The sequence below is a fragment of the Macaca thibetana genome, chromosome 13 (assembly GCF_024542745.1).
Source record: "Macaca thibetana thibetana isolate TM-01 chromosome 13, ASM2454274v1, whole genome shotgun sequence".
In the NCBI taxonomy this organism is placed as follows: Eukaryota; Metazoa; Chordata; class Mammalia; order Primates; family Cercopithecidae; genus Macaca; species Macaca thibetana.
In genome coordinates, this window is record NC_065590.1 from 90,593,863 (window position 1) to 90,613,810 (window position 19,948).

The following is a 19,948-nucleotide window of genomic DNA, read 5'->3' on the forward strand; positions in this document are numbered from 1 at the left end:
ACAGCAGAGCCATTTGAAAGTAATTTTTCTTCCTCCTCCCTCTTTGACTTCTCCAAAATATATCATCTATGTGTCAGAAGTAGGGCAAGCTTTAAGGCTATTATGAATTATATATCAAGGGACATCATTTCCCAGGAGTCTTGAACAAATGCCCAATGGTTTAAATTTTACAGACATGCTCTTCCCCCCAGTGGCAACAATTTCTGTCGCTGCAGTCTTCCTGAGATGGAATGGGAAAGTGTTTTGCAAAATGCACAATGAGACGTTATGCTAATAAAGGTAATTGTGCAGTGGTTGGAAACTATTCCTTCCTGAAAGAGGCTTTTATCCTCCACAGACTGCCCCACACTGCAGGTACTTAGGCTGCTTCCACTGGTCTTGCCTTCTTTTAGCTGGAGTCAGATACATCCAGGGTGAGGACAGATTGAAAGAGCGAAACTGGAATCAACTGGGCATTTCTGTGCCCATCGTGTAAGACAAAGACCTTGCCATTTCATTTGAATATCAGATATGCTTTGCCTATCTATTTATTGTTCTGTAAGATTCAGGAAGAGCTTTGTGAAAGTCATTCTTTTCTCTAAAATTGGAAACATACGTTCATTGGCTAAATAAGAAAGGTGGGTTTGAGGGTCTTGGTACTTTGCTTCCTTACCACTATTGGATGGATCAGAAAGTTAGCCCAGAACACGGGAGCAGAGGACGAGCGATTGCCAGAGTGCATTGCTGGGCAGGGCCTTCCAGACAGTGACAGCGACAGCTGCAGGAAGTGGCCTTCTTTGCTCCGTGCTTCACACTCTCCCTCCCAATTTATTCTTTTCAAGTGGATATTTTAAAGTTCTGAGCTTTACTGTATGTGGCCTTGAGAGAATCCAGGTATAATTATTTATATAAGTTTGTTGATTTCTTAATCTTTAATAATTATTTATTTGTTACCTCACTTTATTCTTACAACACTTTTGAGATATGGAGGGCCCATCATGTTTTTCCCATTTGAGAGAGAAAATAATTGAAGGAGGGGTGAAGTCACTTGACCAAGGGCGCTACTGCCAGAGGAGTGATATTATGTAGATCTAGATCTAGATCTACACACACAACACCACACACTCACACGGTATAAAATACAAACCTGACAATAGCACCCTATCTCTGCGAAATAATAAAAGGTAAACCCCGACATTCAAAATCCTTTACAAGGATTTGCTGGGCCCTCTGGTCCTCCCAGCCCCTGCCTCACACACGATGCAAGCCTCCCTCCCACTCCATCCCATCAATTTCTTATGCTCTAGTCACACCCCTTCACACAGAGTTCCTCCCATGAGGAGCTTTGTCACTTGTTCATTTTCAAGGCCCATGCTCTCTGCCTGAACACCCTATTCCCACTTCACATCCTCACTGCCTCCCTTAGTGGTGTATGGAATTCGCACTCTGATTAGGCCCCAGCCCCTCCAGGAAGCTTTTCCCGGCCAGATCCCGTCACACAGGTGGAGTCTGGTGCCCACCACGGATACTTCCACACCAGCCCGTGCAACTGCCACACTGTACTTAATCGTCATTTCCTGTGTTTATATTTCCTGGAAGCTTATGGGCTGTTAGCAAACAAGATGGAAGTACCATACCTTGTTCTCTAAATCTTCATCCCCAGGGGTGGAAGAAATCCAGGAAGCCCGTGACAGCCTGCAGGGAGGGTTCCAGTGAGATTCCTTCTCCTTCTTACTGCACCTCTGTCTGAATGCACCTCAAAGCCTTTACTAACAGGTAGGCTTCGGGAACTGTGTGCCATTCAGCTGTGTGACTCCTTCCAAACCCCAAGATGAGATCACTACTGCCACCCCACCCATCACCCTCTATTACCCAGGCCCTCAGCACCACGCTCAGCAGACATATTAATGAAAGATACTGATTTCCAGGGTCTGTGGCATCTGATTGGTCCCTAAGTGGACACAGTCCCTGGTGAAGGACACAGGGTTCAGGATCAGACACCCTTCTGCCATTGACTGGCTGTGTGATCTCAGAAATTTCATCTGAGCGCTCTGGACCTTTGTCTCTGCATCAGTGAAATGAGAATGGTAGATGCTACTTGAAGCTATTTTGTTAATGAGAGATTATTTTGTATAATGAAAAGTACATAAATCATATGCATAAGTATTAGCCATTATTAGCAGGAAAAAATTCAAGTTTGCAATCCAATATATTAGAGGTTTATTAATAATATGTGGTAAAATTATTTTGTCATTACTGAAGAAGTCATTGGCTTAGTCAGTTCAGGATACTGTAACAGATTACACAGACTAGAGTACTTAAATAACAGAAATACATTTCTCACAGTTCTGGAGGCTGTAAAGTCCAAGTTCTGGAGGCTGTGAAGTCCAAGATCAAGGTGTGGGCAGATCCAGTGTCTGGTGAGGGCTGGCTTCCTGGCTTGCAGATGGCTGTTTCCTCATTGCATCCTCATATGGTGAAGAGAGAAAAACATCATCGCTGTTGTGTCTCTTTGGAGAAGGCCACTAATCTCATTCACAAAGCTCCATCCTCATGACCTGATTCTTCCCAAAGAATCTTCCCTCACCTCCAAATACCATTACATTGGGAATTTAGGCTCCAACATATGAATTTAGGGGGATACAAACACTCAGTTCCTAGAAGTCATCTTGTTGCTGCTTTAGATGTTACAACTTTTAAGTTAAAAAGAAAAGAGTTTGATGAGCATTGCATCAAAGAAATCCATTAGTTGTTTGGCCAAGCAGATTTCTTTATCTCACTTAGCCTGGGCATCAGAAGACCCACTGTCCTGGGATGTGGATGTGAGGAATGAATGACAGAGGAGTGATGGAAGGAGCCAGCTCCTGGTATGTGGGGGTTTTGGAAATTTCTTTTCTATTTTTTGTTGTTTGAAATGGGGTCTTGCTCTGTCACCCAGGCTGGAGTACAGAGGCATGATCATGGCTCACCACAGCCTCACCTTCCCAGGCTCAGGTGATTCTACCACCTCAGCCTTCCTCGTAACTGGGACTACAGGCACATGCCACCATGCCCAGCTAATGTTTTGTATTTCTTTCTTTTTTTTTTTTTTTTTTTTTTGGCGAGGGGTTAGGGGAGAGATAGGATCTTACTATATTACCCAGGCAGGGGTAATTTCTTTCCCTGAAGTTGTCCTACTTCCAACCTGTGACCCTAGGTCCCAGATGGATTGTAACCAGCTTGTCCTGAGTTCTGAGTAAGCCTTGCAGAGGGAGTATAGAGACCTCAACAAAAACATTTTCTCCGAATAGATAGGTGACTCAGCACTGGACACCAAGAAAGCTGCATTTTGCTGAAAGTCAGTAAGAAGCTGGGGACCAGGTCTGGGGCAGTCAGCCTCCTATCCTGGACCATGGGCTCCTCATCCGCAAAGCAAGGGGCTGGGCAGAGAGTTGCCCAGGTGGCTTCCAGCTCTGGCATTCAGTGCATCTAATTTATAGTTGAGTGAGTTGTCATTTATAGACCAGGAAGGGTGAAATTATCCCCATTAATCTGCTCACAGTTCTGGTGCTTGAGAAACTACTGGGTCTTGCCACATCTCGAATTAGCTCTAGGCCCTTGGGCTTTTAATTAAAGGGCTTTGTGAGTCAGATAGTTTACGGTCAGATTCACATCTTCAGGGAGACACAGAGGGAGGTCCTCTGTTCTGTCATCGCTTGTTTAGAAATCAGCTACCTCTCTCAGTGTGAGAACTCAGAATCCAGAGTCTTGCAAGGGACTTCCAGGAACAGCTTGTGGTTACGACTCACCCCTGACTTTCGCTGACTCCAGGCCCCAGAGGCTAGGGGACAGTAGATATGCTGCCTGGCGTTGCCTCTTTCCTTGTGTGTGTCTGAGTGGTGCCAGCCTGATCAGATTCTGTTGCAGTTCCCTGTGCTTGCCACAACGTCGGTCGCGTTTCTTACCCAACTCTGTTTCCGCTTCTGGTGGTTTGTGCTAAATGCATTCTCAATCCCAAGTGGTACAGAGAATAAAAGGATTGTCTTTAAAAAGTGGCTTTGAATGTGTCGAAAGCAAGGTTGCCTGCTGTGTGTTTTTGACAATTGCTTCCCCGGAGGAGCCTTTGAAAACCTCACTTTTCAAGATGCTTCAACTCCTATTAGAAAATGACTTAAATAAAATTGCTCTTCTGACCGTCGCTGCTCTGGATGCCAGGCTAGTGATTATTTGTCTGACTTGAGTCTCCAGGGCTGGAACTTCACACCGTGTCTTTTCACTACCCTCCCAGAGGAGGTGAGAGGAGGTGAATAGACACTTGTCAGATTCTTCTGCCTGGTGCCACTGTAGGGGATGCACACGCGCTGGAATACAGGCTTGCTAAAGAGAGGCTACATTGTTATTTCAACTAGACACATTTGCTTTTTCTGCAGATGATTACCGAGCACCTATGGTGTGCCCGGTGCCATGTTAGGGCAAGAGATCTACCTCATCCTTGCATTGTAAACCTGTAGCATCCGTGGCAATGTTTTGCACCACTGCCCTCCCAGGGTTCCTGCAAGCTGATTCCAGTTCATTTTATTTTCCTTCTGCATGCTGATGGGTTCAAGGTATTTCAATGGGCTACTGTGAGACTATCTCCCCGTCAGGATCTCTCAACCTTGGCACTAGTAAGAGAGTCTGGGGCAAAGTAGGTCTCTGTTAAGGGAGGAGGAGGGGTGTTCCTGCGTGTGGTCGGATGCTTAGCAGCATCTCTGTCCAGTAGCACCACATCTACCTCAGTTGTGACAACCAAAAATGTCTGCAGGCATTGCCAAATGTCTCCTCCCTGTTTTACATTTACCAAAGTGCTGTTTATGTCCTTTACAGTTAAGGAAACTTAGGCACCAGGAAGAAACTTGCCCAAGTCAAACAGTGAGTTAGCGGTAGAGCTTTAGCTACAATTTAAATCTTGTCTTCCCAACCCAGTGTCCATCTTATGGATCCATTCAGTGGTGTGCTCCTAAATGTTTAATAACAAATTCTCTGGGATAAACAAAAGCCAAACAAACTTGCTGGGAGCATGGGACAATTTCCATGGTGTAAATACTTCCACCATGGCTGGTTTCAAGCTACTTCCATGGCCTCACTGATTGTGAGGTTGGGAAGGGATCTGTACAGTTGACTCTGGTGAGCTGGTGCCAGCTGGCTCAGAATGCCCCTGGGTCCATGTGTGCTGCTCATCACATGTTAGTCTTGCTCTCCTCTGGACCTTGTTCTGCCACCCCCAGACACATGCGCTTATCACTGTGATGTCCTAGGGGGAAAGCAGTCGCCTGGTAAGAGTTTTTGATAACTTCTCTGGGTAAACATAAAGCAGTTAGAGTGGAGTTTTCCCTCGCTTCTGTTAAATGAAAGTTTCTTTTCACAGTCTTTCCATTGAAGAAGTTGGAAAAGTCATGGGATAGCTCTGGCCTTAGAGCAGAAATGAAGTTCCCCAGAAGGGGGTCTTGGACAGAATGGTCTCTTGGGCAGGGACTAGGTGCTGTTACTCACCATCAGATGTGTCTACTGTAAGATGGTTGGGAGGCATCAAAGTGGTGACAGTGGGGGGATGTTGGATTTTACCATTCTGGAATATAAGAGAAGGGATATGGCTGGTGTTTTAGTCCCGATAGCAGCTATGACCACTGGGAGTCTCATTTTCCACACCTACAAAAGGAGAAATAGTGATCCCCTTCCCACTGTTGGTGAAAGAGCAGATGAACCTCTGCCTGAGTCTCAGACGCCTACTGCCCACTTGGTTGCTTGGTGGATCGGCTGGCTATCAACAGTGTAAGCTCATCAAGCCTAAAGACTTAGTAGGTCTTGACTTTCTCACCTTGACCATGACTCAGTGTCATGTGCTCCTAGTCATCCTGTCTGTGGTCCAGTGTTAGCCTGGGAAGCACCAGGGACTGAGGGAAGAACCCTCAGCTAGTTATCAGGCGATCCAGGTTCTCTTCCTGCCTTTGATATCACCTCATTACATAACCTTGGGAAACACTTTGGTGTGACTGGAATGTGGATACTCCCAAGAGAAGGGTAGGAGCATGGTAGGGCATTTGGACTTTATCATGAAGGTGGTAGGAAATACTTGAAGGGTTTTAAGCAGGGATGACACATCATCAAATGTGTGTTTTGAAAAGTTGTTTCTGCAGAGGATGGGGCCACAGCCCAAGCAGGATCAAACCAGTTAGGGGATTGGTGTAACGGTCCCGTCAGAAAGTGATGAGGTAGCTGGGTGTGGTGACCCACGCCTGTAATCTCAGCACCGTAGGAGGCTGAGGCTGGCAGATAGTTCGAGACCAGCCCTTGGCAACTTGGTGAAACCCCCTCTCTACAAAAAAAATACCAAAAAAAAAGAAAAAAGTCAGGGATGGTGACCTCCATCTGTAATCCCAACTATTCAAGGTGGAGGTTGCAGTGAGCCAAGATCATGCACCTGAATTCCAGCCTCGGTGACAGAATGAGACCCTGTCTCAAAAATGAATAAATAAATAAATAAAAGTCATGAGAGAACTCATAGGCACTAAATGCTGAGTGGCACAGATAGAAAGTTCTATGAGAGTTCAGAACAGGGAGAGGTCAGTATGGATTGTGGTCTTAGGTGGGTATCAGAGAACACTTCATGGAGGAAATAAGACTCTGCTGCTGGCCTTGAAGGATGGTAGACAGGGTAGGGGGTGAAAATCTAGGCTGCAGGGCAGGGCAAGAGAGTACAAAGCTGCAGTAAATCACATTTGGGCTTAAGCTGGGAGTTTACATAAAGGATGGCTCTAATTAGTATGCAGTCGTTTATGGAAGAACTTGTACCCTCAGCTAAGGAATATGGATTTTGTTAGAGGTGGTGGTTCTCACATGGAAACTGCATTTTCCTGTAGTCAATTTCTGTGGGGATCTTATCCTTATCCATTCTTCTATCCACTGCTCCCCCGATTGGGATGGGGGGTGTGCACCCCCCTCCTGTAGCCCTGTGCTGTTGGGGAAGGCAGAATCCCTTTGCATCTTGGGGACGAATGCAATGCTGAATACTGATCATATGACCCCTGCTTTGCCTCACAGCAGGGAGCCCAGGAACAAGAGCAGCTGTGCTATTGTCTGGAGCGCAATTGCCAGTGTTTGTCTGCTGAGGCCAGGGGCGACCCTTGCCAGCGTCGTAGATAAGCCGGCTCCCAGCTGTCATGGGTACATTCTCAATCATTCCTCATCCTATGGATTCTGACTCTCTCCCGCTTCCCAAGAATGATGGAAGTTTTTCATTTTCCCCCGTGCCTGCTTTGTGAAAGTGTGTCTGGCTCTGCCCACAAAAATGAAGGATGACCGACCTCAGAGTATCCAAATAAAATGAGATTTGTGTTTTCTGTGAAGTGTTAAGAAACAGTTTGCTAGAAAATAGTATGAGCGATATATTGTTGCCTCTGAGGCTCACATGAGGAGATTGAGGCTCATCGGTGTGTAATGACTCACAGGAGGTGGCACAGACAGGAATTGGTCAGGCGGAAACTAGAAACCAGGAACCCTCTGAACTTTAGCATATTCCTGTTGGGTTTGAACAGGAGCATTCTACAGAAGGGGCTTCATTGTCAGGGTAGTTTTAGCAGAGGTTTGCCTGATAAGAACATGACTTTCTCGAATGGCAGTGTATGTCTCAGGTTAAGCTCTTACAGAAACACTGCACTGAAGGGCACTTCCACACATTGAGAGTCCCAAGACTGTTCAGCCACTGTGCACAGGGCAAGTCACTTGCCATGTAGAACTGGAACCCAGATCTCCTGCTTCTCAGCCCAGAGTGCTGTGCCTCCTAGCCGGCCTTAGGGCATAAGTGGTCTCTACAGAACACCCAACAGAAGCCACCTGACAATGTCCCTTGTAGATAGTGCTGTAGGCTGGGGCACCGGGAAGCTTTGAGGTGGTCTATGGGACTCAGGGGGTGTTTGCCATGTGACACCATGTGGCCTTTGGGTGCATGAGGGCTGTAGGTGTTCACAGGATATACCGGAGCATACCAGGATTGCTGGAAACTTGGACAGCACATGACTCTAGTCAGACTGACTCTAGACTCTAGATTGTCCTCACTGCAGTATGGCCATGGTACCATTGCTTAGTTTCTCACTCCAAGGCAGCGCTGGCCTAGAACCTCTGTAACATGCCCTTACATCTGATAGTCAAGGTCAGCTTGACTCATTTAGGGCAGTAGTATTTGCCGAAATTCAAATAGATGCCAAATACCGCACTGGTCACTTTAAATGCTAGGCACCCCTCATGACCCTGGAATAAACCTGTTATTCTCATTTTGCAGATAAGGCAACTAAGGCTCAGCTCCAAACACCAGAGACTGAGGTTCATGATTTCTGGGCTTGAGACCCCAGGCTCTTTCCACAGCACCATCCTCCACTAATGCTTACTAAAGCTTTTGGGATACCAGCTTACCATCCAGCTACAGATGAAATTTAGAAGCATCGGTATGTGTAAAGTCCTCCACAGCCTGACAACAGCCTCTTTTTCTACTCACTGTATCTCTGCCACCACTTTCCTTCATCCCCAGCTACGCTGGGCTGTTCACTGCCCTCAGAGAAGCTGAATTTTACAAATTCAACCATCAACTCCTCATTTGTGCAGGGCTCTGGGCTAGTTACAATCGTTTGTAAAGATGAATGAGACATGACCTCTCCTATTAAGTAACTTTCCACCCAATGGTGGAGATAAAACATGAACAAAAATGTAATAGCTCATTTGGTTTTCAAAGTAGTCCAAAGAGGCTTGCTGGTATATATCGCCATATGATCTGCATTTAACAGGTGTTGTATCTGAGGATCTGACCATAGTGACTGACTAAAGGTCACACAGCCCAGCCAAGGCCAAGTTAGGGGTAGACCCAGGTCAAGACTAAGTCAAGGCATCCTCCTGGCTTGCATCCCCTGGGGGTGGTCAGGCTCAGACTCCACAGCCCAGACTGCTGGTTTTTGTCTTATTGCTGCCTTCCTGATGGAGACAAGGCAGGCTGTCAGCTGCTGACATCTCCAACCTGCTTAAGGTGTGCCCCTTACCCCTCCCGAATGGTGATGCTCCTATAGTTGGAGCCCTGGATGGGAAGAGGGGAGGTAAAAATGCCCCTTTATCTGGCATCCAATTGTGTTGTTGCTTGGGGCTGTCAGAGAAGAGGAAGCTGGTCTCCTTGGGTTTCTAATGTGTCTCCCACTTCCTCACTCAGAGGAGACCTGGTGTAACTGACATTCTGAAATGCAGTCTCAAGGAGAAGGAACCCACCCCAGCGGTTGTGTTCAGGCAGTGCGATGTGAACTCATCGAAAAGCTTGGTGGAGTTTCCTGAATGCTGCAGCCAGTTTGGCAGGTGTTCTCCTGCCCTGAACATGGGTACACTCACCTTAATGGCTATTCAGGTGTTACAAAGACCACAGAGAGATATTAAACCACAGCCATGGGAAATGGAACTAATGTGAGCCCAGGAGTAGAGATCTGGGCTCTTGTTCTGGTTCTGATACCATTTGCCACTTGCAACTGCCTTCCCCACCCTATGACTCATATACGCCACCTCTGAGGGTGGCCTGGGTCCTCTCCTTTGCTGTAGAGTACAGTGGTCAGGGCCCAGGAGGGGGTCCCTCAGATGTGAGTCCAAATGCACGCTTCGTTATCTACTTGCCGTTAACCCAGAGTTCGTCACCCAGCCTCTCTGAGTGACTGTCCAGCTCCTTATCTGTAAGATGTGGATAATAGGAGCACTGCCTTTTCCAGCAAGAGTGGGGCGAGGGCTGGATGGAACATCCAGGTGATGTCTAGACCATGCCTGGCACACAGTCAGTGCTCAGTGAATAAGGTTGATATCTCCTGCCCCATCACCATCATCACTGGCTTGTTGGCCTCTGACTGTCTAGGACTGCCTGAGCCACAGATAGTAACTAACTACCAGTTAGTCACTATCTGGTCTCTGGGCTCCTTCCATGCTGGGCTTCCCACCGTGGGAAGGCTGTATGCTGGGTGGCATCAGACAGATGCTTTCCTTCTCTAGGTCTCAAGTGTCCCCCAGAATAACATTATAACATATAGTCATAATCACAGCTGTTGTGTGGTGAACGGTAACCCATAAGAAGGTAAGTGCATTCCCTAACTCCCACAACCTGTGCACATGGCCTAATTTGGCAAAAGGATCTGTTTACCAAAAAAAATCATCACTTGTAGAAGCCCCTACACAAAACAGGTAAAAAGTATCTCTATTCCTGTTATCGCAGGATGAGGGCCCAGAGCCCTGCCCATCAGTGCCTCCAAGAGCCCTGCCAGTTTCTAGGGCTGCTGGGAGCTGGCAGGCTTCTCTGGGGCCTCTGAAAATCCATGGCCTCGAGGCCCTGTGATGCTCCACGATTAAACATATGCCAGAAACGGTCTCTTCAGAGAACAGACAAATTCCCTCTGCTTTCTCATTAGCACTGCACTTTACCTGTATTGATGGGAGAGTTTGTTAAGACTGATTTTCTGGCTTCAAAAGAACAGCAGATTCTTCCTTCCTCTTGGTCAGAGATTCCTAAGAAGGCAGATTCTTAGGGAAAGAGCAAAACAAAAACGAGCTTTAAATGCCACCTCCTTCCCCACGAGGCCCAGTCAGGGGGAAAGGGGAAGATCTCTCACCAGGCTAGAGCTGCTCACCTCCAGGCATGATCGGCAGCAGAAAAAGGCCAGGCCTTGTCTGAGAGATGTGCCTGTCCCCCGAGGACCCCAGGTCTGTGTCCTCCCAGTAGACTGCAGTTTCTCCAGCAAGCCCAGTACTGGTGGCAGCTGTACTCCTGTGCTGGTTTCCCGTCTGCTTGCCTCAGGCAGTCCTCAATGGGAAAGCCACAGAGCCCTCGCGCTTAAGGGACTTGACTGGCTGCTTATCAGAACAGCTGGGTATTCGGGTTCCGGGCTGCCAGGGCACAAGGAACCCACCAGTCTCTTAAAATACACTGTTTCAGTTAGTGACACCCTCCCTTCTGAAACCATAGCATGTCTGCTTTATAACCAAGTGGCATCAGTCTGTTTCTCTATAAGGCCAACGAGTTCCATGAATTCCGAAGACAGGCAGGTGAACACAGGGAGAGTGAATTATTGCAAAGAAGTATTTGTGTGGATTGGGAAGCAAGGCATTGTCCAGGAGAGTTCTCTACCAACACAACTGGATATAAAAGTAACCAGCCTGTGGGAGTGTGGATTGTATTCAGGTGACCGCTTGTTCTTACATGCCTAGGACAGTCCTGGTGTCTGCCTGTTGTCCCAGCAATATTATTAAAAGGGCCCCCTTTCACTCTCAGAGGTATCCTGGTTTGGATGATAAACCATTAAGTCACCCCAGTTGTTTGTCTGTGTATATAAAAGTGGTTAGCAGCACTTAGTGTGGATGTGTAGTGTAGGGAGTATGTGGACGTAAAAGCCTATGCCCATGTGCTCTGACAGCCCAGAAGCTGGCTGTGGGTTAGCATGGCTGCACGGTTGTGGGCAAGTCACTTAACCATTTCACAGCACACATGGCTTTGAGGTGAGATCAGGGGCCTCACAGTCCGATAAATGGTGGTTCAGATCCTTTCTCATAGCCTGCTAGCTTTGACCTTTGCAGAATTACTTAGCTTTTCTTAAATTAAGAATAATCATATGGACCTCTCAGAGTTGTTATTGTTTTTACATAATCTATATACAGCATCTAGCATATTTACTGACAAATCATAACCTGCCAACAAATGGTGACTGTTGTTATTGTTGTTGTTATTGTTCTAGGGCTGTGACTGTTTTTGGCTTTAGTCTCTTCATGGGGGAAATGGTGACAGATGACCCCTGTCTTTCCTGGCTTCCCAGGCTTCATGAGGCTGAAACCCAGTGGCATCCCCAAAGCCTGGTGTCCTGGGCATGTGTGCCCTGCTGGTGCTGGGGATGCGCAAAGGGAATTGCCTGCCAGCCTGCCCAGCTGCTCCATCCCTGTGGGACATAGGAATTGGATTCCCAAAGCATCATCCCCTCCACCCATCCTGGTGACTCTCCCATCTCAGGCCCTCCCTTTGTCCCCTCCCTGGCCCAGCCACTCGCTCCTCCCACAGTCTTGCTGTATAAACACGAAGACTAGGATGTCATTTACTGGTGTTGGCTGACATTGGTCAGCTGCTACCCAGAGGGGACTAGGGAATAAATTCCTAATTCTGCCTGCACAGCATCTCTCAGTCTTTCCTGCCTGGAGAGTCTCCTGTCTTCCTTCTCTCCTTTTGAAGGAAGGTGTCGTCTGTTCCTAGTGTATTTGCTTTATTCTCTTTCTTTCCACTATTTGGCTTTGCAGAATTTGAGCCAGACTGCCTACATTCACACCTTGACTCTCTCACTCAAAAGCTAAATCCCATGGACAAGTGACTTAATCATTCTGTGCCTCAATCATTCTGTGCCTCAGTTACCTCATCTGTAAAAGGGGACAATAATAATGCCTACGTAGTTTGGTTGCCATGAGGTTTCAGGGAGTCACCATATGTACGGTGCTAAACAAAGCCCAATACGCAGTAAGTACTTGATCAGTGTTAGCTATTTTTATTATCTAAACACCTACCCCTTCTGGTTTTTCAGTGTTGGTCTGTGCTGCTAGCATTGAGGGACTCAATCTAAGCCCTGCTGCTGGTAAACTGTGGGCACAAGCATGCCCCACCGTGGGCTTTGGGTCTCTTGACTGCCCACCCCGGATGGTGAGGATGTGGTCTTTGGGGCCCTTTTGGCCTCTCATAGTGGATATTGCCTTCCCTTCTGTTGCTCTGCCTTGCTTTTCAATTTCCAGAACCATTTAGAAGGGGAAGGCAGCAGCCATTTGATGCTGTTCTCTAGCCCTCCCCTGAATGGGGTGGGGAGGGACAGGACACAGGGAAAGGTCACTAGACTGGAAGACAGGAGATGCCTATTTCAGGCCCTAGGTCTGTTTTGAGACTCTGGATAAGGCACCTCCTGTCTCTGATTTCGGCTTCTCCATTTATAAACTGGGGTGATTACCCCTCAGCTTTGCACCTCTCTCGAAATGAGCAAAGATGAAAAGATATGGGAAAGCGTTTTCCTGGCTGCCAGGTGCTACAGAAGGGCAAACTCCTGGTTGTGTTGGGTTGTGTGCATCCCCACCAGGCCAGGCACGGGGCAGAGCACTGTGGAAGTAGCCTGGGCCGAGCGTGGCTGCTTGGATGGCAGCAAATGCCTGCTGGTGTTGCTGGTGATATGTGAGGTTGTGCAGTCTGTGGAGACGAGAGATGAGAGTTTTCCGTTTCTTTCCCCCCTCCTTGCTCTCTGTTCTCCCTAATGGACACTTGGCCCTGGGGTGACCCACACAGTAAACCATCAGCAATTGCTTCAGAAGGCGTGGAGTCCTCTCAAACATATACTGACTTTTTGTTCTATGTTTGGTTTGGAGGAGTGGGGCAGATCCCTGGGAGGCCATTAGCTGTGGGACCTGGAGTGAGCCCCTTCCCTTGGAGAGCCTTTGTGGTTGCATCTGTAAGCTGGGAGAAGGTGGGGTGAGGGTGAGAGCTGAGTTGGGGTCCATGTTAACTGAATGCTAGTCCATGGATCGGAGCCAGGTTGGTGACACTAAAACCCTCTGAGAAGATTTTTAACCATACAAGTGTCCTGATCGCTACTCTGGATTGTGTCTGTATTTTTTGTTAGCTTCTTAGATGCATAGCCAGTATGGGGGACCTGCTGGAGTAGGGGGGACCGGTATGTGATGGCTTACCCATAAGGGTGCTCTGCATTCTCTACCCCCTGGTGCCCATCAGGGGTCTATGAATAGTATTAGCATGAGTAGAAGTGGTATTTGATTATTAAGTTATTATTAGGGTCATCTCTGTATGTGGTGTGTGGTTGTTCAAGTTACCAGGTGACTGTCATTCTTTATGATGTGCATTTGGAGTTGGGGAATTTCTGTAAGCCTCAGTAAGTAAATGGAGTGAACAAAATGGATAGGAAAACAAGCAGGAGGTGCCTTAGAATCATGATCAGGAGGAAACCCAGTGTTCCGCCTGACTGACCCTCTTGGTTTTGTGGTGGAAGATAGCAGCATTCGTGCTGAACCCAGCTGAGTGAATCCGTCCCAGTCGTGCACTCTGAAAATGGGTTCAATTTTGAGGACATTTGAGAAAAAAGAAAAAAAAAAAGCAGTGAGGATGGGATAGCTCTCCCTGATACCTGATCACTTTCCAGATCCTTTTGTGACACGCCTGTCCCCTCAGCCACAGTCAGGAGGTGAGGAACATGGCCTTACCCCAGATTCCTTCTTTGGAAATTCACCACCTTCCGTGTCTACACCAGAGTGTGTGGAAAACAGCCCTGTACCAGGCTGTGCCCAGTGGTGGGAAATGGAATTTGTGGACCCCAACCCTGAGTTTGGAGGAAATAAACGTCTTTGCCCCGCCCCATTACCATCACAATCCGGTTTCCCAAAATGCAGGGCCCAGTTCCACTAAAGTCCACTCAGAAATCACTTTCTCATCAAGCCAAGGACATTTCAGAGTTGCTATGTTTTCTCTATCATTTCCTTCCCTCCTCCCCCACTTCACTTCCTGTTTTTTCTTCCTCTTTCTCCACCCCCACCCCATCTCTCCTGGCATGTCCCTTGTTGTCAGAGAACAGGAACAAAGCCTTGAGCCAGGGAGCATTGATAATTATGACTTCCTGAGGTGCCCTCTTGCTGCTGGCCCTGCTGCTGAGAGCCAGAACCAGCCCAGCCTCTAGGGGCCTGGGAGCCTGTCAGGAAGTCTTGGCTTGTAGACCCCCTCCTTCCCCAACAAGCCCCACCACCATCCCCCACCCCCATCAGAAAGAGAATCTAATAAGAGTAATTTTTCATGCCCTTATAACAATTTCAGCTTCCAAAGAACTGTCTCATACATTTAAGCTGAAACACTGGAAAAAGCAGGCAACTCTAGTGTTTTGCCCTAGAAACAAACTATAGTTCAGTTTAGATAGCAAAAAGTAGATTTAGGAGGCATGGGTTTATTTCTGGTTCTGCATTGTATCTCTTTTTGACTCTGCAGATCATCCTAGAAACCATCTTGAAAGACTGGTTTCCTACCTCTTTGGAAAAATGGAATTAACGGTATCTCACCGGGATTTTTTAAGGATAAATTAATAAGAAAGTATATCTATACAATTCTCATGGTATGCCTGACAGATATTTGCTTAATACGTGAGAGCTCCCCTCTGTTTTCTGTGGTTTGGTTTTCTGCACAAAGGAGTGGCCATTCAAATGCACAGGAGCCAGGAAGAAAACCCTGCAATAAATAACACTCATGGAAAAAGAGTCCATGTCTGTTGCTGTGTTTCTCTGAAACATGGAGAGAGAGGGAGAGAGAGAGAGACCTGGGGCCACATATGCTTCTCACTGAAGAGCAGCACTCACTCCCCACTGTGTCACTGTGTTCATGGGTCATGGCATTTTATAACAATATTTTTCTAGTGAGAAACAGGGAGAACCATCCCAATCACATGCCTGAGGTGGGCTGTTTTACTAATTTAGCTCCCAGGGGTGAAACTACAAAAACAGCAATCTGGAAAAAGTGCCACCTCCCTTTTTCAAAACTGTTCAACAAAAAATAAAATGACTTCCCATTCAAGGTCAATGACCACGTGTTGGAGAAGTCAACCTGACCATGTGGCTGCATTTAAAAAATAAGTCAAAGGCCAGAGAGTCAGAGATATGTTCCAATGTGTATTTGACTCCCAAACTGCTGAGTCCCCGAGTGAGGCTGCTTCTTCTCTGAGCCTCAACCTCCTAATTATAAAATGAAAGAATTAGACAAGATTATCTCTTAGATGTCCTTCAGGCCTGATAATCTATGATCTTGTGACTCTCTGCTCTCCTTAAAAAATATATTGTGACTAGTAGAGAATAGGAAATTGCTTCTCACAGTAACATGACTTGCATTCCCTTTTTAGCAGGGTACCACCATCTTAAGGACAGAAAAGCTACAGGACTTTAGGAGGCCACCGTCCTGATTTGGGAAGCCCAACTTCCTTTGGCCAGACAGCAGCTAAGCTGATTCATCCCATCAGCCTGGATTGGTGAAACTGAATCACAGGAGATATTTCCAGGTAAGAAACAATTGACTTTGGTTATAGCGTGTAGCACAGTGATAACTGTCATTGTACTGCAGGAAATATGTCATAGGCATGCTTATATTATGAAAGACATGAAAGAATCAAGGAAGGCGTTCAAGGCTCTGGGTTCTATAGCTGTATTCTGAATGGGATCTGTGCTATCTTGAGTCTTTGGGGGTTAAGGAATGAAAGAAGGTAGCTGAGAATTACATGCAGGGGAAGAACAGGTTCGAGCTGTAGATCTAGGTTCCTTTTTCCTTGCAGAACCATTTAGTGTTCCTTTCTGCCCAGCTAGATTTAGACAGTAGGAGGAGAGGTCCTTTGGTAGCCAATCTGAGATGGAATTTAGATCCCATGTCAGAGAACTGACTTGCATCCCACCTGCTACAATATCTTTAGAAACAAATTCAGTTCATGAAGTTTCATCCAAGAGCACTTGCAGCAGACAGGCTGCAGCTAACCACTCTCATTACCCACTTCCCTGACCGCCAATACAATGGCTCTGTCTGCTTATTGGTCTTCTCTTTCCCCTCCTCCCAATCACTTATGGATCCTTTCCTTCTTATGTGCGAGGAATGTGGCCATATATACTAGAATGTCTTCACTGGAACTGCACCTGATTTAGGCTGACATCCCTCCCAGATGACTAAAGTTGGGTCAAGGGTTCAGCTGCCTGGACTGTGGTATATTAACACATCTCCCTTAAGCAGGCCCAGCGTAAGGACTCGCGGTTAGGAATCATCAAAAAAAAAAAAAAAAAAAAAAAAAGCCAACACACTAAGATGGCCACACATCTTCACTCTTGCACTAGTTTTTGGTGTTATCTTCTGCTATCCTCTGTCTTGAAACTCTTCTTTTTCAGCTAGATACCTTGACTTTTCTTGAAAACTAGAAGCAAAAGCATTTCATAAAGCTAAGCATAGGACAGAAGGTAAGACCAGGTGATATCTAAAGCTCGTTTTGCATTCCCAGGATTGTCTTAACCCAGACTTGTTTCTTATGCCAGACTCTTATTCTTGGGGAACATGTTTATCTCATGCCTGCTTCCTTTCTTCCTCTTGTAGTTTCTTTCTCTAGAGTAGTTTCTGAGCTATAGCATAATTCAGAGGAAGGAGAAAAGCTTTGCAACTTAGACACACCTGACTTCAGATCTCAGCTGTGCTATGTGTTGGCTCAGTGATTTTGCTTAAATCACCATTTTAAATCCCCAAGCTGCTGTTTCCCCACCTGTAAGGTAGGGATAGTACACTCCATGTTATAAGCTGGCGTTGAGGATTAAGTGAGATCATGCATGAGCATGGTTTCTTGCTTATAGGAGACCTCAGCAAATACCAGCTCCTTTCCCTACCCACCCTTTTTAAGAGCTACTTAAATATAGCTTTGATCCCATATCTGGATTTCATTTGAGCCTTGTGCCTAAAATCTAGGACAGGCCTTGTCCACAAATACTGTTAAGTCTCAACAATTTAAAAAGGAGAGAAACTGTTAACAGCCTTTTTTATTTCAGAGTTCTTCATCCATAGAAGCCTTTTCTCACCTGGACTTTAGCCAGATTGCCTCTCCAACCTGGCCGTTGGAAGGTTTTCTCTGCCATACCCAAAGTTAGAACCACTACTTTCCTACCCCTTTGTCCCATGAGGTATTAGCTGAAAACTAACTCCCTCCTGGTGGCTTTTTCCCTTCAGACTAGCTTACATCCAAGACCAAGAGTAAGGGTCAATTGATTTGGGGCAGGTGTCCTGGCCTGGCACTCAGCAAGACAGTCAGGGTCCAAGCATATGCTCATTCAGGGCTTTCTTCCTTGCCTGTTACCTTTTCTAAGGCAGTCATTCATCCCGTCATTCATTCAGTCAATAGATGTTCATGGAACATGAACCATGCAGTGGGTGGCTCGTGCTGATCTTGATGCTAGGGATACAGGACAGAACAAAACCAAGTTCTTGTTCTCAAGGAGCTTGCATTTAAGTAGAGTCAAGGGATCATCAACAAGTAACACACATGCATGTATTACATCAGGCAGTATTAGGTGCTATGAAAAAAGTAAAGCAGAAAAAAATAAAGCTAAGTCAGAGAGCTAGAGAGTTGAGGGAAATGGGCATTAGTGTTTTATATACAGTGCCAGGGAACACCTCTGGATAAGGCATTATTTGGGCAGGATCTGGAGAAAGTGAGGGAGCAAGGCTAGAAAGAAGAGCCAAAACTAAAGCTCTGAGCAGGGAATGTGCTTGGGCTTTACCCAACCTTGAGTGACCAGTAAGATTGGAGCAGAAGGAATGAGGAGCCTGTGGAATGAAGCGAGGGCATAAAGGACTTGGGCGTTTATGTTCTGACTGGCTTTTCTGGAGATTCTTCTACCCCTCCTTTCTCTTCCCCAGAGCTCTTACCCAATGTTGTGTTAGTCATTCATTCGAAAATCTTTACTGGGCCCTAGCTACTGAGACTGCAGATTAATGAGTCTCGGTCCCTTTCTTAGGACTCCATGGCCTGGTGCTATCAAGGCTTCTTGAGGAAGTTGCATCGATAAAGTAAGTTGAAGTAAACAGTTGTCTTAATTTGATCATCATAGAGCCAATTTGTTAGAGTAGGAATTTTCCACTGGAACCTCCCACAGGTCACTTTTACCTGTTCTCTTGGAATTTACTTACATGGTAGACAATTGGTCTATCTAGACAATTGGTCTAGCTTTACAGAGACCTGAGTCTGCTTCTTGCCTTCAGGGTAGAAGGAGGATCATTCATTCAGCAGATATATGAGTGCCTCTTCTATGTGAATGCTGCACCAGGCACTGGGGATAAATGAGGACTAGGTCAGCCCCTGAGGTTGAGTTGCTTCTGGTTTTACGAGGAGACACACTAATGGCTAGACAACACACTTTCATCAGTGTTGCAGTAGGAATGGGTGTTTGGGGAGACCAGAGAAGGAGTCCCCTGACCCAGACAGAGGGGTGCAACCACGGAAGCTACCTAGGAGTAGGTTGTCTGCACTCAGTCCTGGAGATGAGATATAGCCAGGCAGGTATCAAGCAAAGAGGTCAAGATGCTTCAGGGAAGGGTGTTAGGAATTTCCAGGCCGGGAGATGGAGACACATAGGCAAGAGCTGTGCCTTGGGGAACACTGTGCACCTTCACCTCCTTCCTGAGACTGTGGAATTTGGAGAGGTGAGTCTGAGAGACCAAGGGACTCACTTAGGGAGGGAAGCGAGGGTATGAATGAGGGATTTTCCAGACCAAGCCAAGTGGTTTGAGTCTATTTTGAGGACAGCTCAGAGCTGCTCACAGTTTTAAGCAAAAATGGATGAGTCGATAAGATTGGAGTTTTAAGAGGCAAAGAGCCTAATTTTATTTGAAACCCCAGTTCCTTAAAATGCTTATTTTATACCTCTTTCATATAAGATTATATTTTCCTTGGCTGTAAAATAAGTTCACACAGATCAACTGAATGAGATGGCCACGGGTTGTAGATGCAGACAATGACCCTTCCCACCATTGGTGCTGTAATGAATGTTAAACATCATCATTTCATGCCAAGTCTTAGTACACAAATAGCTGTGAAATGGTTAGAACGTAAGTTTTGTTTCTCATAGAATTGGCTGGCAAAAACTTAACTATTCTAGTAGAAATGATGGGATTTAGGTCTTGTTACATTTTCTTCCCATCAGAAAATGAATGAGTAATATCCGTTCCTTAACCGTCTCTCCACTGAATACTAAAATCAGAGTGTTCTTTTAGAAATTACACACTCATTAAACAGGTAATATCTGAGTATCTACCAAGGGCCACACCCCGTGTTGGGCCGTGAACATCAGGACAAATGAGACATGGTCAGCACCTCAAGGAGTTTCTAATCACGTGACAAAGACAAAGGCAGCCAACAGTCAG

General features: G+C 46.4%; 1 protein-coding gene across 5 annotated transcripts in view; it reads left to right on the plus strand.

Moving 5' to 3' along the window:
* CYRIA (CYFIP related Rac1 interactor A) overlaps positions 1-19,948 on the plus strand; it is a 109,862-nt gene that overhangs the window by 25,881 nt on the left and 64,033 nt on the right. For 3 of the 5 annotated variants that reach the window (XM_050754280.1, XM_050754277.1, XM_050754282.1), the window contains exon 2: positions 15,909-16,064. The gene's annotated coding sequence lies outside the window, so the exon portion shown is untranslated. Of the gene's footprint in view, positions 1-8,275; positions 8,439-15,908; positions 16,065-16,089; positions 18,596-19,948 lie in introns of those variants that run through there. The other 2 variants (XM_050754278.1, XM_050754281.1) reach the window with 2 other exon arrangements.